Genomic DNA, 27685 nt, shown 5'->3' on the forward strand with positions numbered 1-27685 from the left:
ATTTAATGGCAAGATTATTAGCCTAGAAGTAAGGCTTAGTACACAAAACATTTTTTTTTATTCATTTATTTATTATTATTATTATTCCTTTAGATGCAGTTTCCTCCTGTTATACAAAATGGCACAAAAAATAAGTGTAACAGAATGGTATTATGGGAGGCAATGTTTAAATTATGCAGGTTTTACTGAACAACACATGTAAACATGAGCAAGGGAATTACCACCATTAATATCACGTCTGTGATAGGGTCTCAGGCTTTAGCTGATGGAGCATAGTCCTCAGCAAACAGCAGAAGTTAATTCTCATTCACTGAGACAGCACCAGGGAAGCACAGGTCAAACGAGTGTTTGGATAAAGTTTAAGGTTAAGTTGGCTCCTTATTCACCAGTTTCTTATTTGATTGTGTCATTCCACCTTAAATGGAGCACCAGTTTGTATGTGCTGTACATTTCACTGGCATGCATTTAATTAAAAAAACTGGCAACATTTTTAGCTGGTTTTAAGATTAAGATCTCTCTCTCTCTCTCTCTCTCTCTCTCTCTCTCTCTCTCTCTCTCTCTCTCTCTCTCGCTCTCTCTCTCTCTCTCTCTCTCTCTCTCAATGTAATTTAAGTTCAGAATAAATTTGTTGACATGACTGTTTAAGTGCAATTTTGCCAAAGTATGTAAAGAGTAAAGAACAATATATATTTTAGTGGACCATGACAAACATTTATGCATGAAGTATTACTGAAAATAATTAAATAAGCATGAAAAAGCAATAGCACAAATAAAATACGAAAAATAACATGAAAATTATTATAAATAATACAAATGAATAACACTATGTTTAAACTTCATATTGCGTATCTTAACAGTAGACATAGCACATGCAGTACTTCATGCACTACAAACAGATCCCTCATTGACTGCTCAAAAATTTGTGGAATTCATAAAAAATTCCAAATAAAAATGAATAATAACAAGTCTGAATTTAGAAGTCTCACACAAAATGGGGAACTGCCATGTGTTTAGAGGAACAGAAGGAGTGTTGTACAGTGGCAGTATAATATGTCCTTGGCTTCCACCATCCAAGAAACAGTGAGGGACCATCCTGAGCATAAACAAATGTATTCACTCAGGAATGCGTGCTTATAAACATGTAGCCTTATTGCTACTATAAGGAATTATCTTCTATTTTTTTGTAGCAGTGGTTTCCTATCTGTATATTAGGCCTATATTTTCCTTAAACCTCTGTACTGTTCCTCGTCACAAAATAAGGTTTAGAAGCTGTACATGTTAGTATCGAGTATTTCTTGCGTCTAAGAAAACATGACATTAATTATGCTGTTACCTTTACGTCATATAAATCTTTACTTATTTCACTGTTGAATCAAATATATGGCTGAGCGTTACTACGCATTCATAAGGTACACATTTATATGTAATTCTGTTGAACATTTCTACTTAAATGAAATAATATCACACATATCACCAGTTTATGCTTTAGTCATACCATAATACTCCACCATCAATAATAATCTTTCACCATTTTGTTTAGTGCAATATTCACCATGTTCTCTTTAAGTAAACACTAAAACTGTAGTGTGCCCCTCAACCTACTCTCTTTTTCCTGGGAATTGTAATGTAAACATTCTAACTTAGCATGCATATGACTTACCTCAAAACAAACCTGCCACTGGCTATACATCCTGCATATTTTGAAACATGTCCTTGTAGGCACAAAGACAGAGAAAATGAACTAGGCTAAATGGATGATTCTCACCCAGTCATAAAAGCTATATTCATGGTGAAGTGATTTTGTACTCAGTGTCTTGTTCTGCTCCTTAGAAATGTATGCAGAGAGAAGTATGAGGGCTCTTCCAAAGGAGGCTTTAAATATTGCAATTCTTTTAGAAATGTAAAAGAACCAAATTGACTTTGCACAAACATGACCCAAAATCCTTAAAAATTAGTCAGACAGTACAATAATTTAACACAATTTCTCTCTCTCTCTCTCTCTCTCTCTCTCTCTCTCTCTTCCTCCCTCCAAAGGTAGTCACAGCACTGTGAACTCAGGATGGAAGCACAGAGGGAGATGCTTTTATTGTGGGTGAATGATGCATGCCACTGGGTATTCAAGTTTACTTGCCCTGCTGCCCCCGCGGCTGGCTGGTCATGGTCTCCAGGCCACTGGAGGTCAGTTCTAATGAGAGAGGAGCTGCTCAGCATGCCAAGGCCACCTGCCGCTAGCCCAGCACGTGTACCCTGCTTCATTTTGATAAATTACCTGGAGACTGGCACCCCCACTTCACTCACCCACACATGGGGCTGCCGGGTCCCTTCTCACGGATCAAAGAGCAAAATCCATTATGGAAGAGAACCCCAGGAACAAACGGGTCCATTCGTCTACTCGGCTCTCAACAGCTCAGAGAAAAGGCTGTTATATTGCTTTCGACTGCTTCTTCTGAAGAGCTATTTGAGTTTGACTATGGCTAACATTTATTCAGACAGTGTGCTGGAAAACCCTGCACTAAATACAAAATGCTCATTGCAAAGACGATACCTATTATGTTTAGACCTCAGCTGTAGTTTTCGCTTTTTCTACAATAGCAGTTACATGATGGAGCTGTTGTAGCATAATTGATTTTAAATTGCATCGCACCTAGAAAATCTCTGACAATAAATTATCAAAGCTATGTGCCAAGATGTGTCTCCATGATTGGCAGCTGTGTAATTATAAATTGAACATAGCTTCACTTATTGCCTTAATTTCCCAAAGCATTTGTTAAATCCATGTCTGTGTGGCTGGATTATATTTGGGTGTCATCATATCAACCCTTCTAAGCCTGTCACTGTGTCTTCACAATGTAATGACAGCATGTGGTTCTTAGATGAGATATGACTGAACCAAAGCTTAGAAAAACTGATTTATCTACATATTTAGAGGCTTCAACTACGCTACATTACATTATTTTACGTTTAAATATTCTTTATTAAAGGCTTCAGTCTTAAGAATGGATGATGCAATTAATCACGATTAATGGCAGCAAATTATGTGATTTAGTTTTGCTTTTTTCATTGATCAACAGCACTGTTGTTTATTAGTATTAGACCGTAGTAATATTTTGTTATCGAGAAAGCTATTGCTACAAATATACCATTCAAAAATAATTATTGATGTCATAAAACAGCAGACTAAATATTTTGGAAATCATTGGAACAGCTAGTTAAGACTGGTAATTTCTCATTCTTGGAGGTTATAACTGTCCTGGGTTAAAAAGTGCTGCATATTCCCAGCATGAGCCTCCTGTAATCCCTGTTTTAAAAGCTAGTCTTCACAAAGGCGTTATTGAAAAAGTAAACAGTATTCTGAAAGATTTGACTGAATATGATAAGCATGGATATTCAGTACCAAGAACCACAGTGTAACATCATAGAAGATGAAGTATGAAATACAGACTGGGCTTCATCTATTTACAAGCTCTTCCAAGGTCCATTGATATATACACCAGTTCAAACTTCTAAAATGGCCAATTATTTATATCTCCTAACACCCTAAGGTGCTGAGGTAATTCTTTCCCTGACTGGTGAAGGTCAAGTTCTAACAGACTTGTAGCTAATCAATCTCATGGTCCATCACCTTCCTTCTGAGAGTTAGATTTCTGGTCCTAGAGCAGATGTACTTACAAGTAAGTACTTTAAATGCATGCTATAGGAGAGCTACTTTCAGTTACTCAAAGAATCTTTAAATAGAAAAGGATTTTTAAAGGATGATTTCCTCTAATGTAGGTGAGTGTTTAAAAAAAAACCCTATTTAAAGCCTAAAAAACATGTAAAACTATATGTTAAAAGCGTAAATCAATTTAAGTTGCTTGAAACCGCATATTCAGACCAAGAAAGGTTTAGATACCTTTATTTCTAAGATTAAATATCATAGAACTGTGTCGTTCTTAGCACATTTAAAGGGAGAGTGTCTCACTTTTGTGTGGCAAATCTTTAAAAAAAAAAAAAAAAAAAAAAAAAAACTAAAAGTCTGAAGTGGTCCAAGCAACACAACCAGTCAACCGGCGATAGGACACCCAAAGCTCACTGATGCAAGAGAGAGCCCCATGTTCTGACACCTTTCTATCACAGACCAATTCAGCTAAATGGAACATATAGGCTAGCCCCTGTTGCCAGTTCACCTGTGACCTTTCCTTAGACCCTCTTCAAGGAAATGGAATTGGAAATGCTGTGACCAAAATTTTATTTTATCATAATTTAGCCCTTTTCAAATCTTCTCAGAACCTTAGCATTAAATCCAACTAGATTTTTTATTATTTCTTTGTTTTTATATCATATCTCAGTTTAAGCTCAGTTTAAAGAGATCAGTCATGCTACATAGTGCCACACACATAAAGTGGCTCTTTGTGGAAAAGCTGTATAAACACTGTACCATTACTTATCAAAATTCAGTTAACATCCACTTATAGACACATCTCTTTTCTGTAATCTATTTTCACCTCAAATCCCTCATAATCTCAGCTCAATAAAGTGAATACACAGACACACACACACCAAGCCCAACTCATTTCTCATCAGAAGGCAGTCCTAGCCTCAGTAAGGTATCTGAGCAAGGCAGAAATAAAGTTAAACCTTATCAAGAGCGCTGATTCGATATGTATTCCAGGCCTGGGGGGAGGGCATGAGGGAGGCCATCAGCTGCAACCCCATAACTACTCACTGCTGTGAGAGAGCAAAATATGTAGCAGGAACGAGGAGCTGGGGGACAGTGAGAGTGTCTCCTCCTCTGCTGCCGAACGTGTGTTTAATAAAAGATAAGCGAATCCAGCCCAAATCTCTCCAAACAAGCACTGCAGTATTGAAATTCAATACGTGAATTATTCAGTCCGTTCGCTGTTTTATGGCCCATTATGCTCCCTTGTTGAGCAAGATTCTGCTCAGCTTCTTACATGTGGGTGACACTGGTGCCCAGATCTTTTTCCTTGCCATTCTCCATTTCACTTTTTATGAGGAAGGCTACATTTTATTCTAGGCTCTCACCAGAAGGTTGTTAAAATGTTCCTACAAAAAAAAAAAAAAAAAAAAAAAATTATACAAAAACAGCCAAAACTCTTGTAAATGCTTTGGCAAGCGAGGTCTATAGTGATCATGCAGGGATGTTAAAATGTCCAGCAAGTTTGGAAGAAATACGTGTCGCAACACTGATGGAAATAATTTTTTGTAAATAATTTTAAAGCACATTGTAAATCTGAACAAAGGGCATCATATTTAAATTTGTGAGGGGGGGGGGTGTAAATAAATAAATAAAAACAAGACGGAAGTGCTTCATCAGTCATAGATGAATGAGGTAGCCTATAAAAATTATATAAAAACAAACTAATTCAATTTGCCAACTAATCACTTTCATCAAGGAGGTTGGTTTTAATTGACTGTTTGTTTAGCCAAGTAAACAAGTTTGATCTATTACTTGTGACAGCCTTAATAAACATCGGTAAGCAATAGTTTAGATGCCCCTGGTCAAATTACTTTTTTTCAATCAATTAAGTATATTTTTCTTACAGGGAACACATTTCTGAATATTAATAATGGACACATTCATTTTTATGAGTTGAATTTTGGAGCAAAACAAAACCTGTTTCATGCAAGTATAACTGGACATACTTATATATATACACTTTATATATATATATATATATATATATATATATATATATACTTAATATAATGTTGTTTCAATATGCAGAAATGGTGGTAAACATAGCAGGAGAAAATCACAAATGCATCCCCCTTCCAGTCATTATTTAAAGGGGATGTCTAAGATTGTGGGGAAATGCTGTTCTTTCTGGTTTGTTTATGTTAAGAAGCTCCACGTCGGTGGAGGGGAAAAAGAAAGGACTGTTGTTTGTACATGGCTGAAGTTTAATTTGTCTGTAAGTTTATATTCACTGCTTGAATTAACACAGGGTGGCACGGTGGCGCAGCAGGTAGTGTTGCAGTCACACAGCTCCGGGGGCCTGGAGGTTGTGGGTTCGATTCCCGCTCCAGGTGACTGTCTGTGAGGAGTTGGTGTGTTCTCCCCGTGTCCGCGTGGGTTTCCTCCGGGTGCTCCAGTTTTCCTCCCACAGTCCAAAAACAGATGTTGGTAGGTGGATTGGAGAATTGTCCATAGGTGTGAGTGAATGTGTGAATGTGTTTGTTGCCCTGTGAAGGACTGGCGCCCCCTCCAGGGTGTATTCCTGCCTTGCGCCCAATGATTCCAGGTAGGCTCTGGACCCACCGCGACCCTGAACTGGACAAGGGTTACAGATAATGAATGAATGAATTAACACAGAAACTCATTTGTAACTCAAGTTGTTTAGTTTTGTAATGTAGTTAGCCGTCTCCAGGGGTTTGGAGACATTTCACCTTCAGTAATTCAAAACAGCAATAATTAGTCAATATTACCCACCTATACAGCAGTAATAGAGCAATATTCTTATCTCAGTTCATGCTTTTTAATTTCAGAGTTCTCTCCGTTACCTAAATTCTTCAGATGCCTTTGCTCTGCCATGAGCAGAGAGAGGGAAAGCCTAATATATCGGACAAAGGTTTTTTTTTTTTTTTTTTTTTTTTTAACCCATTTTCAGACACTTGGGATTTGTAAAAACATTAGACCAGTTTCAAGCATGCAAACAGAAAAGAGATTGAGCAGATGGCAAGGAAACATCCTCAGAATTTTATAAAAAGTGTTTTTTGAATTTTGAATCATGAACTTAATTTTTAACCCCCTAAAACTCATCTGTTCATCAGGGGAAAAACATATTTATAAGTTATATATATAAACAAACCCTAATATCTTAAACCTTGTTTAGAGGTAAATCCACACTTTAAACCCATATGCGTGAATCAATATGCAACTAATTCTGACTCTGTGTCCACTTACCCATTTACTGCTTGCCTGCAGCTGAAAAATCTCACAAGTTGACAAGATTGGTCTTTTAGCTTTGTGACTTAGGAAAACCTGGCTGTCTAAATCTGTTTCTGAGACTGCCTTTGAAACACTGCAGGTTTGAAGCTGAAATGCTTGGCTGTGGCTTTGAATAATCATTTAGCTCCTGATACATCTTTCAGCATACTGTTGCTATCCAAAGGAATAAATCTCCAAAATTGTAACTTATAAGAGGTTTTATTCCAAGTAATTTTGAAACATTTCTATTAGTTCATTCATTATGAAATTTTCACACAATTTAAAGTGCATCTGCTGTGTTCAATTGATGTACAGGGTGGGCCATTTATATGGATACACCTTAATAGAATGGGAATGATTGGTGATATTAACTTCCTGTTTGTGGCACATTAGTATATGGGAGGGGGGAAACTTTTCAAGATGGGTGGTGACCATGGTGGCCATTTTGAAGTCAGTCATTTTGGATCCAACTTTTGTTTTTTTCAATGGGAAGAGGGTCACACATGCTGTGTATACTGTGTATGCTGTGAAGATACGAGATGTACAGCACCTGAAACTACGGATACTGGAAGCCTGTGCTAGCATTTCTCCTGTGGTGTTGCTATCAGTGTGTGAAGAGTGGGAGAAGAGGGTTGCATTGACAATCCAACACAATGGGCAGCACTTTGAACACATTTATAAGTGGTCAGAATCTTGTAAATAACTCATGAAAGAATAAAGTTACGTTAAAACCAAGTTTCTTGTGAAATTCCCAATAAGTTTGATGTGTCACATGACCCTCTTCCCATTGAAAAAACAAAAGTTGGATCCAAAACGGCTGACTTCAAAATGGCCGCCATGGTCACCACCACGTTGAAAAGTTTCCCTCCTCCCATATACTAACGTGCCACAAAGAGGAAGTTAATATCACCATTAACCATTTCCATTTTATTAAGGTGTATCCATATAAATGGCCCACCCTGTAGTAAGCGCTGTAGTAAATCAATCAAAAACTAGATACATGTTTTTTTTCTTGGCGAGTGACAATATACAAAAACATCTCAAATTATGTTTATAAGGTTAAAAACTTATTTTTCAGTGGAGGGGCTGTTTAACTTATTTTAAAGTAGGTCATATGACTTGAGCATGTGGGTGCATGACTGTACTCGTATCCACTGGCCACTCCAAACCTGAGTGTAAGCTGTGATTCTACTGCACCAGTGTACATTCTTTAAAGTTTGATTTCCATTTTTTAACCTTTATATTACCTCATGCTTCATGAGCCAAAGCAAAAAAAAAAAAAAATGGCCTCCTTATGTAAATCAACTAAGCGCAACTTCCTACACAAGAGTAAGTGTGACTTAACACCAGCCCCTTGCTGAGAGTCAGCTGAGCAGACAGACTCCCATTGACTCATTAGTGCAGAGTGACATAGAGGCCTGGTACACGGCTGCCACACACACACACACACAGGTACTGCTGCACAGGGCAGGCTCTGAGTGGGATGTGGGGCTCCTGTGATTTATAACGGCCGCACCCACAGCACTGGTGCGTTATTCCATCATCCATCATGGCGGGGCCAGATCTGGGAGAAGTTAACCACATCAGTCAATGGAGCGTGAAACGGACTCCCTCTCCTACTGTTAGTACAAACGATGCTCATGCAGACGACTGCATGTGGATGGCTGTGGTTGGGCCACTGTGAATAATTGCAAATCAGCTTGTTACATAAGACATGACTTTGTTATTAGAATACAAGAGGACCTAATGGTCACTAATACTGCTGAATAGCATATGTCCATTTCCGCAAATGCTCTTTCCTGCAGGCCTCTGCATGCACCATGTCACAAGGCAAGACAGAAGTATGTTCAAGTTATATTTTTCCATCTTTACTAACGAGGTGTTCGGTTTTCCCTGTTAAGGCTGTGAGTTGGTAAAAATAATAGAGATGAGGGGAAAATAATAATAATAAAAAAGAAGAAGAAGAAAAATGTCACCACATTTTTTCATCTCCACATCCCTCTTTGGGTGATTTGATTGACAGGTAGGGCTCCCTGGTCTTTATTAGATGGTAAATCAAAATGGAGTTTTCTGCACAAACATGCGAGCACAAAAGCAGCTCCCAGAGTGAGAGAAATCTCTGAGGAGAAGCACAGCCTGGATGAACTGCCACTGTGGCACTCATGTTTAATCAGCCAAATCAGTTGAAAAACAACAATATACAGAACACTGGTGTCCCAAGAGCCCCTGGAAAAGGAAACTATAACACCTTTTTAATTGAAAAAAGATTGGTAGAGAAATCCACACATCCATGAAGTCAATTGAAGCCCATTCTAGAGAGGGCGGAGGAATAATGCATAGATTGTATACACACTTGGTTTTAAACTTTGTCACACATATGTTCCACATTTTTAAGAGCCGAATATGACAATTTGAACACATTGGGGAATATTACATGTTTAGTTTATTATTCTTAGCGAAAAAAATGAAATTTTAATGTGAACTGAGGTAAGGATGACATCTAGCTTCTAGCTATAGGCTTTTTAATTAAACAGAACAATCATACACACGCACACATTGCTGCTGACTTTTATTTTTGGGCTAATTTTAGCACTTAAAACTTAAACATAGGCCATATATTGTGTTTTATATTCCCTAATATAATAAACTCAGCAGGTAAACAGTAAATGGGTATTCAAATGGGAATAATTCCCTGAAGAAAATCTTATTAATCATTCCTTTTTTTCATTCACACACACACAGAGAAACAAACAAAAAAAAAACAAAAAAAACAAGTGCTGGAATACAACTGCATATTATAACTGCTGCATTAAAATCTCATAACCAGATTTACATAGTGTGAACATTTCATGCCAGAAAGACCAATAGCAGTTATTTTCACAGATTATGTTTGTAATACATTATTTTTAAGCTACAATGTTTTACACTGGGGCGGCACGGTGGTGCAGCAGGTTAGTGTCGCAGTCACACAGCTCCAGGGGCCTGGAGGTTGTGGGTTCGATTCCCGCTCCGGGTGACTCTCTGTGAGGAGTTGGTGTGTTCTCCCCGTGTCCATGTGGGTTTCCTCCGGGTGACTGTCTGTGAGGAGTGTGGTGTGTTCTCTCTGTGTCTGCGTGGGTTTCCTCCGGGTGCTCCGGTTTCCTCCCACAGTCCAAAAACACACGTTGGTAGGTGGATTGGCAACTCCAAAGTGTCCGTAGGTGTGAGTGAATGTGTGTGTGTCTGTTTTGCCCTGTGTCGTCCCAGGAGGCACGACCGTGTAAGGGTTCGCCTCAAGCTTAAAACATGAGGAACATGATTATGTTCCCCCATATCGGTTCATATTATCAGTCAATCTCTCATTCAAATGTGCACATTATTTCAAGGATAATGAAATAAATCACATGAATGCAATCATAACCAAAACCCTGTTCACATGTGCCATTAGCATGCGCCCTGGTGTCGTGATCGAACCCTAAGTGGTCAGCACTAAGTACAGTTGTGAATAGACTGAACCGCATTACGCTGATACAATGTAATAACTCAAACTGCTTTCATTAGTGGTTTTTAAAGCATCTGGCTACATCACATCAGTGAATTAGTGTGAATGGTAATGTGTAGTGATGCATCCTCGACAGCACCAGAGTATTGCCCAAATGAAGTTTGTTTCATTGCCCTGTTTTCTGTTGATATCTCCTCTCCTATTCATTCAGAAGTTGGCCTAGCAAAACAACTGAAAAGAATGTAACGGCCCATGTAGGAATGTGTTTCTCAGGACATATCTGTCCTGAAACAAGTTCAGCAAAAGAGTGACACTGTAAATGTTCTCAGCACTTCCATCAGAGGAACTCATGTAAGAAATCCAATTACGAATGCTCACTTCAGATGCATTCAAAATGCCAGGTGTAAACAGCTAAACAGCTAAGACTTTTGGCAGTCCCTTGTGATTGGACCACCCAAGCTGCAGGTGTGAACAAAAGCCCAAAAGTAAGTATGAAATTTTAATATGAAAATCATGTATTATATAATGCCATACCATTTCTGACTGTGTAAGGTATCACCCTCTTAGTGGGTGGGTGTGCTATGAATGATGTGCTAGATTTAGCACTACTTCTAATACAGCATAAGTTGATGTTCCTGACACAGCTTAAGATTACTTCTTCACTGGAAAGGTTTTCCACTGGAAATTCCCTCTTAATCCAAAGCAAGATCAAACAAGGTTTCAAGAAACAGTACAGGTTATAATATATGAGAACACCTGAACTTACAGCAAAAGTTTTTTTCTGAACTTAGCAGCAGTACAACCTAACCAATTCTAACTAAAGCTTGGCTTTGGGAATTGTGACCTTGGGCCTGCAGCTCATACAGAATATCCCATTTTATCATTTTTTTCTCTGAAGATTTTATTAGCTGGGTGTGCACAACTGAATTCCCAACATGAATGCAATCAACACACAAAATATTTGCAGAAGCTTCCAGTGTTGCCTCGTCATTTAGGCCATATAAGAGAAAAATACAAGTAGTTCAATGAAGGTGTTTAAAAGATGAAAGTCTCTGTGTGTTAATTTAGATTTAAACAAAATAGCTAAATGACATTAAATATTGTACCTATATGTTTCCTGCTAAATTCAATTTTATGGTTATTCATGTTAACAGGACATTTATAAGCTAACTTTGGCCGAGCTAATTCCCCACTGTGCAAATATTTATGCAAATAATACAAAGCTCAAAAAGCCTGCAACAATCACAAGAAAAGGCTAAGACAACCTGCTGGGACTGCTTTTGCGCTCACAAAGAGTTCTACTTAATTTGTGTTTCGGAATGCTGTGCTTATTGTTCTCTGTAATAATTGGTTATATGCATGGATTTGATATCACTCATGCTTGCCATAAAATCAATGTTCTCGGATTTGTCAGCACTTTTTCACTTTGGCTTAAACTGAACTGTCGTGGTCACTTCACCACATTCTTCTGCACGAACTGACCCCTCAGCTGTCCTAACATCAGCCATTCCACATCAGTGCCTCTCCACTCGTCTTCTAGGCTGCCTCTTTCCAGTCAGCATGCTTTCCCTGCAGGATAGAGAAGTGTCAAACGGCGGCTGTGTGGAGCCGTTGATGCGACTACTCCTTCTCCCTTTGAAAGCAGCACCAGGTAGCTACCCAATAGATGTTGTTTCTCATATGCACCACCTCCTGTACTGCTCCAGTGCTCAGAGAGTGACACACTTGTGAATGGATTTGTATATAAGTGTGAGTGTGTACACAGTGTGTCTATGAATTTCCCATTCGCATGCAATATTTCTATTGGATAGAATTTTGATGTCTAATTGCATTGGCTTTAAAAGGAGCTGTTCAGTGCACTGATCAGCAACTGACAATTATATAAATATATTGCTGCTGTAGAAACTATCCATGGTGTCAAACACCTCCTGATATGAGAACAGCCCACCGACCAAAAGTATCCAGCCAATAGCATCCTGTGAGCAACGTTCTGTGTTCACTGATGAAGAACCTGAGGGTGACAAATATTACATGTACAGGGCGGAGCCAAAAGTTAAGTTTGTCCAATAGAATGGACAGTGTGTAGACACAGGGTTAAAAACTTCAGCAGCATTGCTGTGCCTGATCCACTTGTGTCAAAGAAACACAGATTATTAACACAGCACCTCCACATCAATGTCACTGCAGTGCTGAGAAAGATCCACTACTCAAAACATACCTCCTCAGTGGTGGTCTTGTGGAGATCCCTATCACTGAAGGACAGGGTGAAAGGGGGGAAATGAAGTATGCAGAGCAACAGGTGCTCCTGTATGGTCAGTGGAGCTGAGAGAATGGACAGTTTGTGTAGAAAGGTGTAGGAGGTGGTCATATTGTAATGAATGATATATCTGAAAATGGACAGTTATCATTTCTGTGAATACATTTGTTAGGAAATGTTCACAAAACTACAATGCAGAAATTCTGTATCTAATTCTGTAGGACTACTCATATGTACTCTGTATGGTCTCACAACAAACACAATGTCAGGGGATGCAGATGAGGGCACAATATATAGTTCTAAGCTTGTCTACCAAGGGGTTAGGGGTCTCCAGAAACTAAATATAAACTCTTCATAAATGTGGTGAACCGAAATGCAGCTACAGTGAAATCTACAGGGAGAATGCTACAATGGGGCCATAACCTTGGAGAGATCACTGTATACATGCAGAATAAAACTTTCTCAGTTCTCGAAAGAAACACATATATCTATTCATAACATATCCATCCCTTCTCTTCGTCTTTCAACAATGCCCACCAATTATGTCTGGATTAGGTACAGTTTCAGTGTGGAATGAAGGGGTGTCTGATTGGTTGCATGTTTTATGTGTGACAAATCAAGAATAAGGCATGACTCACAGTAGTGTGTCTGGTTATTTGATTTCTCTCTGGTTATTTGATTCACAAGCTGAAAATGGCTGCCTTGAAACACCCTCCCCCCCATCCACCAAAAGAGAGAGATGATTGCACTGACATTACTTTTTCAGGCGATGTAGTCACTGTAAAATTGGGTCATCCGTTGCTCTGATATTTCCCTGCAGCTTTTCTACAAACTCTCGAATTGTTAATAAACTACATGTTGACTATCTGTAGTGTTAGCCTGAGGTCTAGGTGTAAGGATGTGGAAAAATGTATTTGAATTGTATGTATATTTAGTTGAATTTCTGTTAACTTTTCAATGGAAGAAAAAATAAATAAGTAAATAAAAATCCTGATATTAATCTACTAATCTTATTAATACTCACACTGCATTACTCTGGTGATACCCATGAGTCTTTATGTAGTAACTAAAAGCATGGGCATACAGAAAATTTTAATTCTGATACATTTTACTGCCCAGTGTGGACATGAATGTGTCTTCTGGGGAACAATAGGACAAACACACGCTCTTCATGATAAGGCTACCTACTGCAAGCATGTCCAGAACCATTGGCTATTTTAGATTAAATACAGACATTTGAATTTAGTAACAAACTTTGAGGCTAACAACTGTTATTCAAAGTTAGTAGTTTCCCAATGGTCAAAAATGAGATTATTTCTCATGAATTTGATCCCTTTCATTGGAAATCAAAACACTGGATGCTTGACCCAAATCAGTTATGCTAGAAGCAGGACATTACAGCTTGGAATTATACCATTTTAAAATAGTTATTTTCAATTTCCCCTCTTTGTAAATTCAACTGTTTAAGCTTAAATATCTCATTTAAATGTAGAGAGTTCTAATTTCATACTGTTGGGACCTATCGTGTTAACATTACATCATTTGCTGAACTTGGGGATGTCATATTTGACAGGGTGTTTTTTTTAGTATGTTTCAAGTCCGAGGTTGGAAATTCAGATTTATGAGTTATGATTGCAAATACGGAATTAACGCAGGAACACTATAATGTTAAAAGCCTCCTGTCCATCTCTCGATCCTTATTAATGGGAATGATTGTATATATTCATATGAAGATGCCATGGTGGAAAATACATGACTGTGCAATTCGAAATTATATTATTTTGGTTTCCAAAAATAATGTAATGAAATAAGACAATCACTACAATAGTTTGCAGAGTTTAAGTCTTGTAATAATTGGTAATAGAGTCATTCCTCAGTATCCATGGGGGATATGTTCCAGGACCCCCTACAGATACCAAAATCCACAGACAGTTAAGTCATTTATACAATGCAGGGTAGCATTTACATATAACTCACGCACATCCTCCAATATACTTTAAATTACCCTTAGATTCCTTATAATTAATATCTTATACAATGTAAAAAAAATAAAATAAAATATATATATATATATAATGTATGTATTGTATTGTTTAGGGAATAATGATGAGAAAAATCAGTTTGTGTGTTTAAGTACAAACCACCCAGAGGTGATTGCTCTAAGACTGCAAGTGAAGCTCAGCTTCCCCTAAAATGTCAAAAAATAAGTGATCAAATATATACTGTTGTGTGTACGTCATTGAATAAATATACACTACAACGCACTCAACTTTTGTTCAGAATCAGCTTCTTATCACTGGTAAAGATGCGGCTTTCCTCTCAATCATTCCCGCAGCTTCACAGTGCTTTAAATAGTGAGGACGCTGAGCGTCCACAGAGTTCAATAGTGAAGCAGCGAAGTGCAGCGAAACGAGACGAGTCATTGGATTTTTGTCCCGCCCATCGGACGCTCAGCGTCTCTGGGGGTCTTGACAGTGAAATGAGCGAATCAGCGATCCTTTAGATTCGTGGGAGCATTACATTTTCATTCTGTTCTGAGTTGAACCGGAGACTTTCTTAATCCACTTAGCGGCATTTTCTTTGTTAAAAACGACTAGTGACAAATCGAGCTTCTATTTCTGGTGGGTTTTTTGTAGCTGCTTGTGTTTGGAGACTGACTTCTATCACTCTTTCTGACTTCTATCGCAGTTTCTGTCCAGCGGGTGCTGCTGAGCCCCCCCACCGTCACAAAGCACTCACAGGCGGACACACTTCACATGAGCCAAGGCCGTTTAAGCAGCCTAGCTCTGCTGGCCTTTGAGAGGACACTAGTCAAGTCCCTGGAAAAGACGCCTTTTTGGTACGACAGGGTCACAGATCATTTTCTTGAAAAGGAACGGAGGGTAGAATTTAGGTATAAATAAACCGACACATTTTATTATGTAGGCCGAAATTGAGCTTCCCCTCCTTGAAAGACCAGCATCCGCCACTGAAACCACCATAGGCTTAACTACATAGTACATATTGAGCAAATGAGGAAACGAACCAATGATATGTGAGGCAAACATTGTTCAAATATTGAGTGACTTAGAACCTGTGAAATGTTGGGCACCTACAGTTATACAATGACAGAGTAGCGCTCCACATTCAGAGATTTTGAGCTTTCTGGATTTTTTTGTAGTACTTTTCTATCTGTGGTTGTTTGAAACCACCCATAGATACAGAGGACCTGCTGTATATATTTTTAGTTTCCAGTAATCATTAGGCCACTTCTGAAGTCCTAAAGCCTAAGGGCCTTGAATATAGATTAGGCAAGGGTTCAAGTGAGCATCTACACACCATTTACAATGAATCCTCAAAATACAGTGATAGCAGACTTAAGCTGAGGCTGCCGCTGGTGTTATAAGATGCCTTACCATTTATCAAATGTTCTAGAAACATACATCAAAAGCGTGACTCCATAACCCATTATTCACTGCACTGCATTCAGGAACACCTTAATGATTTACAAAGCATATTCTGTTGGTAGTTGCTATAGATTCTCCCTCTCTCACCCTCTCTTGCTTCTTCTTCTTCATTATCATCTTCTTCTGCTTCTCTCTGTGTCAAACTGTCCCTCTCTCTCTCATCTTGCTCTCTCCATTGTGAAACATCACTCTGATAGACAAGATGTGCTGGTCAATGCTGAGTTATCTGTACTGCAGGGGCAGCTATAGACTTCAGCTGATTCCACAATAAATCCAAGGATGCTTTCCAAAAGGGAGGAGGTTTATCTTTCTCTTGTAATGTGCTGTGTATCAAACAGAAAACCTTCATGAATGAGTAACCAGAGCTGCCAGCGGCAATTGTGAGCAGGTGGAAAAATCCTTCAACAGATTTCCCCATTTTTCTTGTTTAAACTTATAGCCTATAAACTTTCTATGATCTTTCCGCACGTGTGCAATGTGTCTGTCAGAATACAGCACATACGACAACTTCATTTTTTAATCAGGGAGCCATGTACAGGTGGATGTTACAAAAAGTGAGCTTTGTGTGGAAGCTAAAAGGATGAAAATGATAATTTCATTGTTCTCTTGAGCAATGGTTGGCTAGTTTCATCACTGACAAAACCATCCACCCATCCACTTTAGCCCTCCAAGCCTCAGGGAAAAGAAAGGTGGAAAAAAATAAGAAAAAGATTTGATTACACCTTTGAATGCAATTTCATCTGGGCAGTAGTATAACACTTTCATCACCTCAATCTTTATTTCTGTGTGAAACAATTGACCAGCATTTCATTTTTCCACTGTCTTGGGATGAACTCTTATGTTTTTCAAAAGTAAGCCATGTAAGCTGAGAGTGGGGAAAAGATTTAGATATAACACTTACGCCATAACACTAGCTTGCTTCTACTAGAACAGAGCCACTAAGAAAGACAGAGAGGAAAAAAAATCTCAGGCCAGTCAGTGGTTTGGAATGCCCTCATGTCAATATCAGAGACTACAGAATTTCTTTTCTTGAGAAAATTACTTTTAAAAGGTCTGTATATAAACAAGCTATAGAGTATATGAAAGGAATAATGCAAGGAATCAAGATGACACCACTGGCCTATATTTCCTCTCTAATGCCCTGAACTGAAAAACAACTGGTCCATGAAAATGGCTTGGTAAAAGTGAGTGCACATTTTGCAGACTCCTCTAAATGACGGTCAGTGAGAGGTTCTAAGAGGAGGGCCGGAGGCCGCTGAGGAGACAGCCCATTACCAGCGTCATTCTTACTGCAGCAGCTCACAATCACCAGGCTCTCTGCCGGCTCCTTTCCTATTTTTTTGCAATTCTTAGTCTCTGAAAGAAGCTGAAGTCTCGAAACCCAAATGTTCACCTACATCTTCTGTGATCTGTGCTATTCTGTATGAGTGGATGGTGTGTAAGTGTACAGAATAATGCCCCTGAGCTCTTGTTTTCCATTTGACTACCCTTCTCGCCTCTTCTCCTAGATGTTTGACCATAGATGTGATGAACTGGATCAAGTAGCAAAAAGGTTTCCATTGGTATCCTCATATCTCAGCTATACCGGAGATGATTTTATAGTAGATATTGATGTAATGCAGGTTTGTAATGTGTACTGTGGTAATGTGTCAAGTCTATATTGAACTGGTGACAGTAAGCATGCGTTAACAGTGCCAGTGGGGCTAGAAAGGTCAATTTTGAATTACAGTTAAGAGGGTTTTCTGTGTGATTAAATCTGCTTTTGGTTGGTTGCTTTGCCCCCGTGTCAACCAGAAGAGGAAGAGTCCCCCTTTTGAGACCTGGTTCCTCTTAAGGTTTCTTTATCTAGTTCTGAAGGAGTTTTTTTTTTCTGCCACTATCGCCTTAGTGACGCTCACTTGAGGCTAGGACCCCTGCAAAGCTGCTTTGTGCCAGTACTGCTGCATTCAAAAAAGCATTAAGTAAATAAAGCTGTATTGAATTGAACAGTATGACTCCCTTTAAAAGTAAATCAGTAAGCTCCAGTGATGTGAACACATTCTAACCAAGTGATCTCTCTTTGTCTATTGTTGAGCAAAATCGGTAGGTTGATATATAGTGATTTCATGATCTGTAGATGAAAACTTGCTGTGTGATTTCTCACTCTACAGGATTCTCATCCTGTGTCAGAGGACGACTGTATTACTCCCAAAACAAATGGATGGTTGCTATCAGTGTTCTGCTGGGTTTAAACTCCTGCTATTGTAATACCTGCAGAGATTGCAAGATTGGTTCTTGTCGTGGGATACTTTTTTATCGTGTGGTCATTTTGATTGGTTAGTAGTAGCATATCTCTGTATACACAATGTCAGCTTTTCAAGATCAGGATGTAAGAATCCTGAGACAGGTGTTTGTATGCTTTCCTATAGAGCCACATCCTGAAGCTCAGTCTTCCCCATGTTTTCCTGTCATACATTGTAGCAGGTAAATGTCTCTATTGGTCTCTTTTAATAAACCAAACTGTGTTTTCTTAAACCCACACAATGTCCTGAAGATTCTGTCCTAAATTGCATGGCATGGCAAGCAATTAATTAGCTAAATTCTAATTCAGTCCTGTAATGTTAACCAAAGCCCTGCTTACAGCTCACCACAGTGCTATCACTGCAGCACAACACTGGCATTCCTTTTCCATATATTATTGCACTTTCATTCCTTCCCAAATACCGTTCAGATGACTAAGATACAGCACTTGATGTGTTCCATTAGAGCCATTGTCTACACGGCTGCCCTCTGATCTCTTTGATTATTATTGTAATTACCAGAGCTGCTCACAAACCACGGTGAACCTCCTCTAAGCTCGCACTTATTCTTTTAGCAGGATCTCAAGAGAAACCTACAGACGGTAATTACCAGGTAGTTCCCTTGAAAGTAACTTTGGGATAAATGCTTTGCTTAAGGCTGAAATAGTAACTGGAATCCTTCATTCATAGTCCTGTAGCTACAGGGTTAACGTGACCCTTACTTAACCACACAATCAATCACTGTTATCTCTCTGACCACATCCAGTGATGGCTGTAGATAGACCTGTGCTTCCATCCTCTGGGAGCTTTCATCCACCGATTTTCAACATGAGTGGAGCCGGTGAAATAGGTGAACATGTTATAATGGGCTTGAGTACAAATGGTAAATGGTGCTCTAGTTTTGTGTAATTCCATGTATACTGTCTCTTTAATCTCCTTTGTCTTAAAGGGAACCTCAACAATTGTGGGAACTGCAGTTCTCTCTGGCTTGTTTACGTTCAGAAGCTCTTTTAGGGCGGAATGTTATGTTAGAAGTGAAAACATTACTGGTGTTTGTATTTGGCCGAAGCTTAAATTCAGTTTTTATTTGCTGTTTGAATTACCACAGAAACTTGTAAATCGAGTTGTTTAGTTTTATGACATGCAGTTAGCAGTCTCCAAAATGTAGAGTGGGTTCCTACCTAAATAATTTGAAAGCAATATCCTCATCTCTTTCAAAGTTTGGAGGTAGCTTTGCCATTTCACTGCAGTGAGCAGGGAGAGAGTAAGCCTAGCATGTCTGACTGAGTCACTTTGTTTTTTTACTTGTTTACTGACACCAGGGCTTCATAAACAAATTAGACTGGTTCCAACATGCAAACAGACTGGAGAGAAGCAAATAACTGCAATTTATATATTTGTATATATCCACTAGCTGTTGGTGTGGCATACCACTTGTCTCCACATCTCAAATATTTTCTGCTTATGACAGACACAGACAAAAGAACACAACCTAGCAAGTAAGAAATAAACCTAAATTCCACACCTCCTTACACAGCACTACTTCTAACACCTACCTCTGAAACATGATTTTAAAAAATGAGGTCATGCTGGATAAGATCACCTGCCAAATGCCATAATTTAAAATGATGCCATTGTGCACACCCACTATATGCATTCTCTCTTACAGCTTTGGAGTTACAAATGAATAGATCAGCACTATCCCTGTGTATTTCTTTTGCATTTCCTTTTTGACAAAGAATGAGTCAGCTTTGTTCGGGCTACAGGAGTTCAAAAAGACAGCGCTGAAATTTCGACTGCATCTAAGGAACTGGCATGTGGTAGACAGGGGCCATAAAACCTCTGCCTCATATCGAGCAGCTGTGTACTACCTCACCGATTTGGACAGGTAATTCCAGAACATTTAGCAGACCAGAAATTCACAGCGAGTACACAAGAAACAAGACTAGTCCAGTATCAGCAACCTACAGCCAGGAGCGTATATGTCAGCTTGAGTAAATGCTTTTGAATTATTTCTGTGACTTAGTGATAGCAAACTATTGCTAGATAGCAGCCTGATTTTTAAAATAATAATAATAATTATTGTTTTCTTTCAGATGTAATTATTATTTCAGAACATCATTTCTTTGCTTCATGGCAGTAATTATGTTCTTATCTATAAGTGTGTATATAAATCTTAAACACAGCACTAAGTGCCCCTCAAACAGCCAAAGGATGATTATTTGAAATCTGCCTCCTTCCCATAGAGAGCTTAAAATCAAATCTATATGAGCATCGAGAGCACTTGGGTTGGCTTTGCTTCACTCCTGCACATATTCCATCTCATCGTGCCGTGTGACGCACAGGCAGGCAGGCTTCCCTATCCCCAAAGCCCATGCTCTTCATGAAATGCCAGCACCATCAGCGCCTTTCACAATAATTACAAATATAACAGAGAAGATAAAGAGACATCTAAAGAGTCCCCATGGCAGTGCTGCACTCGCAAATCCCCAGCAATTGGTCCAATCACTCTCTTCTCAACACATGGTGTTCCGCAGTGGGCCGCAAATCCTCATTTCCATTTACTCACAGACATGCACACATATGTGCGCACAAAAGCCCAAGCGAACAGGCTCGCACACATATAAACCAATTACTACAGTCCCTCTAATGAACTTGTTTGAAGATGGAGGCTAGACTATGCTGCTGAGTTCTCTGCAGCCTGTACAGTCTAATTTAGATTCATCCAAAATAAATAAATAAACTTTGCAGATAATTTGACAAGTCTTTAACAGCTCAGATTCCATGTTCAGGTGATTTGGTTACTAACAATAACTAGGGATGCCTTAAATTTTTATTTGCATTGTATACACCTACATTGATTTCACACTTCAAAATGATGCTTCTTTAAGGGTTCTTTGGTAAAGAAAATGGATTTATACAGAACCCTGAACACTTAAACTTTGCCCAGTGAAAGGGTTCTTTAGATTGATAGATAATGTGGTATGGATTGTTCTATTCAGCACCATTTAGAAAAGGGGTTTTGGTATGGCACCATACCAAAGGTTGTTGTAATAAGTTTTAGCACATTTTCCATGAATATGAAGAAGGCTTTTACAATGCAAAGGGCACTTTAATCATACAAAGAGATCTTCTAGTGTTCATGGTTCTATATGGAACCATTTTCGTTACTAAAGAACCCTTGAAGGACCATCATTTTTAACACTGTACAAGACAGAGGTAGAATCTATTGATAGCCATAAACATGGGATCATAAGTGCTATTATGGAAAGAATATATAGTTTTTCATTGACTCCATTTAGATGAAGTTAATTTTACAATACTAATTAATTGATGTTGTAATAACTACTATGTGTTCTTTCTTTTATTTACTTTCCACTCATACATGCAGTTATGTACAAGTTATTTATGTTTCCGGAGATGGTTCTGAATAATTTAGTTAACAAAAACCATTCAATAATCTATGAAAAAATTTAATAATAATAATAATAACACAGCAGACTCTCTCTATTCTTCCAAAGTGAGAAGACAGCTTAATGCTATGAGTCTGAGAGGATGTGCAGCAGTCAAGTACAAGACGTTACTGACAAAAGAAAAAAAATACAGATCAAATAAATAATAATGTTTAGACACATTCTTGTGTTTTTAAAATAATGAACTGGCCACCCAGGAGTCCAGAATTAATTTGTAAATTGGGATTGGGAATACCTGGAATTGAAAAGAATCTACAACCAACTTCTAATCTATCCCTGTGCTGATAAACAGCTCAGCCAATGGGAATGAAAATAAATGAAGGATGGTCTTTGCCATTTGCACAGTGTGGTATATTATTTTGCTTGTACCACAGCGATTATATTTTGCCTGGGTTTCATTTTTGCAGGTTCTCTATAATGCAGCCCAGCAGAGAATAATAGAGAATGAACTTTTGGGCTTGTTAGAATCCCAGGCCTGTTGCGAGATCAGTGAGCTGTTATTGGGGTGCTGTATCTTTCAGTGGCCTGAGGGATGGAACAAACAGGCTTAAGCACCAAAGGCGAACAAGCTGTTGTTTAAGCTCTGCACTCCCAGAGCATATTCTCTTCATTATGCTGTCCTTTTGCCCCTCTTACTCTCTTTCTCTTTTTTCCTATCTCACTCTCTCCTGTTCCCGTAAAAACTCTCTTCTACACCAACAGAATAAAAACCATTTCAAAAGTAGGATGCTGTTGTACACACCTTATTTCTGTTTCCTCTCCATTTTTCACTTCTCAATTCCTTCTCCCCGTTTTCACATTTTGTGTAAGAGATCATTCCAGCAAATTGTCCATATAAATAAGAGCTCATTAAGCACTTTAACGGACTAGATTTGCATTCTTTGATTGTAATGACTTCTTATACTTGTAAATGCTTATAAAACGTTCATAATAGCATTTATAGGCGATCCTAAATCACTTTGATATTAGAAGGAGGTCAACATAGCATATGAGTGAGGTCAGAACACAATGCCCTGGGGACACTGTTATCATACACTGGGGAATATTCCAGAGTGGCGTTTAATTAAGGTCTGGAAAAAGGGGTGTGATATATACATTTCAGTTTGCACCTAAAGAGAAATGACAGCTGATAAAGTGGTGCTTGGGAATGAGAGATTTGAATAGATTTATAAACTAGATCATTCATTCATTCATGGTCTGTAACCGCTTATCTAGTACAGGGTCGCGGTGGGGCAGGAGCCTACACGGAATCACAGGGTGCAAGGTAGGAACACCCCCTTGAGGGTGTGCCAGTCCTTCACAGGGTGACACACACTCACACATCCACTCACACCTACGAACACTTTTGAGTCCCCAATCCACCTACCAACGTGTGTTTTTGGACTGTGGGAGGAAACCGGAGCACCCGGAGGAAACCCACACGGACACAGGGAGAACACACCACACTCCTCACAGACAGTCACCCGGAGCGGGAATCAAACCCACAACCTCCAGGTCCCTAGAGCTGTGTGGCTTAACTACACCAGACAGAAATAAAAAGATTGCCCCTCAGATGACACATTACACAATGGAGTGAAGTTTAGACAGTTTAAAACCATTGTCTGAAAATTAAGATTAGGTAATAAATTAAAACTGTGGAAGCATGAATGAGTGATAGGTTGTTTCCAAAAGACTGAATGAATTACTTACATTCACTCTATTAATTATAATAATATAGTATAGTATAATATTTTGATAAAGTTATATATGTCATACTGTTCATACAGCTTTACGTTTGAGCAACAAAAATAGAAGAACCACAAAATAACGGACAAAGACAACTCATTCAATCCAAGGCACATGAAAGGTCACATAAAAAAAATGGATCAATTTAAAACATGATACAATAATAAAAGCATGCATTACACATAAGCACAAATAAAGAGGAATGTAGTGGACGAAGGCTCCCCAGTTTTATTTAGGGGACGTTTGGAATATCTAACAGACTTGCTGTAGAAGACCTAAGGGCTCGTGAAGGGACATAAAATGACAGAAACGGTGATATAAGAGGGTGCTAAACTGTTAAGAGCTTTCTCTACAAGTAGAAAGACTTTAAAATCAATTCTAAAATACAGTTGGAGTCACTGCAGTGTGTCTATAACAGAAGTAATGTGCGCTATACATTGCTTTAAAGGACTAGCAGATGAACTCTGAGTTGTCAGTGCCACCTGGTAGATTTGAAATAATAAGATTTCATCATATAAGCTGTGCTGTTTTTTTCTGTTTTATTTTAAATTGTGCTTTAAGTCTAGTGGTCTTGAACTTGGCAAATGTGTCCACATTTGCCTCGTTTTCACTGAGAATAGAATCTGATTCATCAGAGCTCAGTGCATTAAAATCCCACATACATACCTGAGCCCTGACACACACACAATCCTTCAGATTTGCCCTCTAAATAGCAGAGACATTAAAGAAAAATGGATATTGGCAGAGATGCGTTGAGTCATTTCGGAGGCATGTCCTTTAATTTCGTCTCACTCAATGAAGGTTATTGGACTTGTATTTGAAGAATGTTCCACTCCGAAATATAAAGGCTTTTATCAGGCCAGTCAGGTTCACTGGAGGCGATAAAAGGGCTTAATGTGATCGGACTAAAGAATTGTGCTGAGGCAAAGATAGTCAGGGTCAGTATCTAGCCTAAATGCAGCTTGGGGGACACTAAAGTTCAGCAGTAAATGGGGTTTGAATTGAGTCTCCAGGGAACCCATGCTGAAGTGCACTCTAATGAGCAGCTTCGATGTAGGTTGTCTCAGATCTTTGTGTTTCTTAGCCTTTCACCAGCATGTAGTAGCACCCCTTCATCCTCATTACTGTAATCCTCACCGAAACAACTGGAAGACCAGGATGCACCGGGAGCTGCTTCTGAAATGAGTTTTCAGTGACTTCCAGCCTTCTATCCATCAAAGATGCTGGAGCAAGAGTGGAATTTCTTGTTCAGATGGGATTTGGAATTGCAATATCCCTGCAGAGTTCTCCTGATGCTCTCAAATGTATGAACTTAATGACTGGAACTCTCACGGAGGGGCAACAGGTAGTCTTGCCACCACAAAGCTTCCGGGTCTTGAAGGCCTGGATCCAATCCCAGCCTCACACTGTTGCCTCTCCAACAAAACAGCTGATGTGCTATGAGTGTACTGCTGCGGACTGGCTACCATCACATCCTGCAGGTGGATGCTGCACGTTGGTGGTGGTTGAGACTGTAAAGTACTCTGAGTGTTTGGAAACCCTCTATAAGTTTAGATAAATGAAGGGTGGTCTCTGAATTTTGCACCAAATAACCAAAACATGGCTATTTTGCCAGCTGAAATCAAACACCAAAATTTGTGAGCCTTCCCTGCATCAAGGAAACAGAGAGGAATGATGGGACTTGGACTTCTGTATTGTTCTGACAGAGAAATTTTTCATCTTCATCTCCAAGCGTCGTGACTCCTTTTCCTCTCTCTCTCTCTCTCTCTCTCTCTCTCTCTCTCTCTCTCTCTCTCTCTCTCTCTCTCCCTCTCTCTCTGTCTCTGCTGGTGTTTTACTGTAGCTAAGTGCGTAATGCCTTAGACTTGCCATAGAATGCAGTCTAAACCTCGAATACTGCAACGCGGGCTAACGGGAGATTTAGTGTGTGTGTGTGTGTGTGTGTGTGTAGTTGTAGGGACCGAAACCTGCGTATACACTCACATTGAGAGGACTTGTCTTCATTTAGGGCACCATGATTTAAGTTGGTCCCCACAAAGTAGTAGTCGTTATGGTTAAGCCTCAACGAAATGAATGTAAGTCCCCACAATGCATGGAAGCATACCTGTGTATAAGTGTGCGTTTGTGAGCTGCGTTAAGTTTGCAGCGCGGTGTGAAGCACACACACACACACACACACACACACACTGCCGAAGGCATTTCTGTCATAAACGTACCACTCAGTGCCACACATTCAGACCGCTGTCAGAGAGTGATGCACAGCCCCCTCCCCCTGCTTCTCTCTCTCTCTCTCTCTCTCTCTCTCTCTCTCTCTCTCTCTCTCTCTCTCTCTCTCTCACACACACACACACACTTGCGCTAATGAATGCATCGCGTTATCTTAATGACTCCCCCTTCAATGCCCCCCAGCCCCAAACACCCCGAGCGCGTGAGATTTACTTGGGGAATGACTGCAGCGCTGCTCCAATAGAAAAAAATAATAATAATAATTTAAAAAAACGCTGCTGCCTATGGATTAAACCCTGTCTTAGACTAAACTGCAATACCCGTTGTGTTCCACTATTACCACCAAGTCACTGAGGCTGCGTCCCACACCGCACACACACACACACACACACACACATACCACACAGACTGTAAGGAAATAGTGCACCACTGTCAGAAGTGAAGTGAGACCGGCTGGTGATTGGTGCCATCCCTTCATGATGCAATTAAGGCGAAGGGAGCAGTTACTGAAGCGAGGGAACTAGATATGGAACTATTTCTTTTTCCCTACGCCTTATGAAGTCATTCCCACGCCCGGCGAAGTCGCTCGCATGCCTTTAATCCATTATTCTGGGATGTCACCAGCACGGTTCCTATGTACCTATGATCTACCTATGATCTAGGTTTAGGCGTAAAACTGGTCCCGAGAAACAAGCTCTGGAAGTTCCACTAGCCTCAGACCCGTGGTGTTAGAGATAGGGTGAAGGAGTGAAGCCAACTTGCTAGACACTGCAGGAGAGGCTGGAGCACGAGCACCGTGCCAGAGCTGTGCCTGTTCAGACGCCCCCCAGGACGAGTCCCTGAACTTCAACATAGTGCACGTTTTTTTTAAAGGCAGAGAAAGTGAGAAGATGAAAGATGAGCTTACCCCCCAAATCACCAAGCTCCTGAAACAGATCCGAGCAGATCAGAGCCCGATGAGAGGGAGCATCACACCGCCGGAGCGCGCGCTAAACACCCCCCTCGTCTTCCAGTCAAAAGCAGGGAGAGCAGGGAGAGAAGGAGCGATGGAGCAGTGAACTATCCAGACGAGCTCGTGTTTTCACCAGGGTGAATTAATCCGGGGTAGAGACGCATGCTGGCCGCAGTTAAAGTGTTCACAAGGCGCGGGGGTCTCTCTCTCAGGGAGGACAAGGGGGGGCAACTTGAGCAGGAAAACTGAAGGGATGAGTAAGAATGGGATGAGATACGACGGAATGGGTCTTTCCTCAGTGAAGAAGTAAGTGGGTGCGCGCGGCGCGTGTCACGGACGCCCCCCGCCGCGGCCGCGGAGCCCAGCCATCTCCCGCCGCTGTGGGGTCTTTCACAAGTATTCCTCCTGCGCTAGCACATCCGACCCTTGAAGGAGGGTGGTGGGTAGTGGAGGGGGCTTTTTTTCTTTTCTTTTTTTCTCGAGCTGTGTGCACACTCGCAGACCCCCGTGCGGTCCCCGCGGTCCTAAAGCCTCGAGCGCGCGGACGTCAAAAGCGTGCGGCCAGCATCCATCGCGAGCGGAAAAGGGAAGGTGAGAAGATGAGGGAGAAAAACAAAACAGCAGCAACAACAACAACCAAAATAAAAACAATTACAAATAAAAATAAAACAAAAAACAAACGAAAAAGAAAATCAAGGCTGGAACGCCGTCGTCTGGCCGGGGGTCGCGTCCCGTACGGCGGCTGCGGCTGCGGCTGATGAAAGTTGAAGGTGTCGAGATGTCGACTCCATCCTCCTCCTCCTCCTCCTCTTCCTCCTCCTCCTTCTTTTCAGTGAGCAGCAGCGCTGTAGTCCGGGCGAAAGGATACACGCACTGCCGCCCAATGGAATCAGCGGAGAAGGCTCGCGCGTCGGT

At 40.0% G+C, this 27685-nt stretch overlaps 1 protein-coding gene across 4 annotated transcripts in view; it reads right to left on the reverse strand.

Annotated features, from left to right (window-relative positions):
• Positions 1 to 27431, reverse strand: part of LOC136676832 (interleukin-1 receptor accessory protein-like 1-B) — a 479565-nt gene extending 452134 nt beyond the window's left edge. For all 4 annotated transcript variants that reach the window (XM_066654081.1, XM_066654079.1, XM_066654080.1 and 1 more), the window contains exon 1: positions 26726 to 27431. The gene's annotated coding sequence lies outside the window, so the exon portion shown is untranslated. The remainder of the gene's footprint in view (positions 1 to 26725) is intronic.
• Positions 27432 to 27685: the final 254 nt, after the last annotated feature.

This window comes from Hoplias malabaricus, chromosome X2 (genome assembly GCF_029633855.1).
Source record: "Hoplias malabaricus isolate fHopMal1 chromosome X2, fHopMal1.hap1, whole genome shotgun sequence".
NCBI classification, from domain to species: Eukaryota; Metazoa; Chordata; class Actinopteri; order Characiformes; family Erythrinidae; genus Hoplias; species Hoplias malabaricus.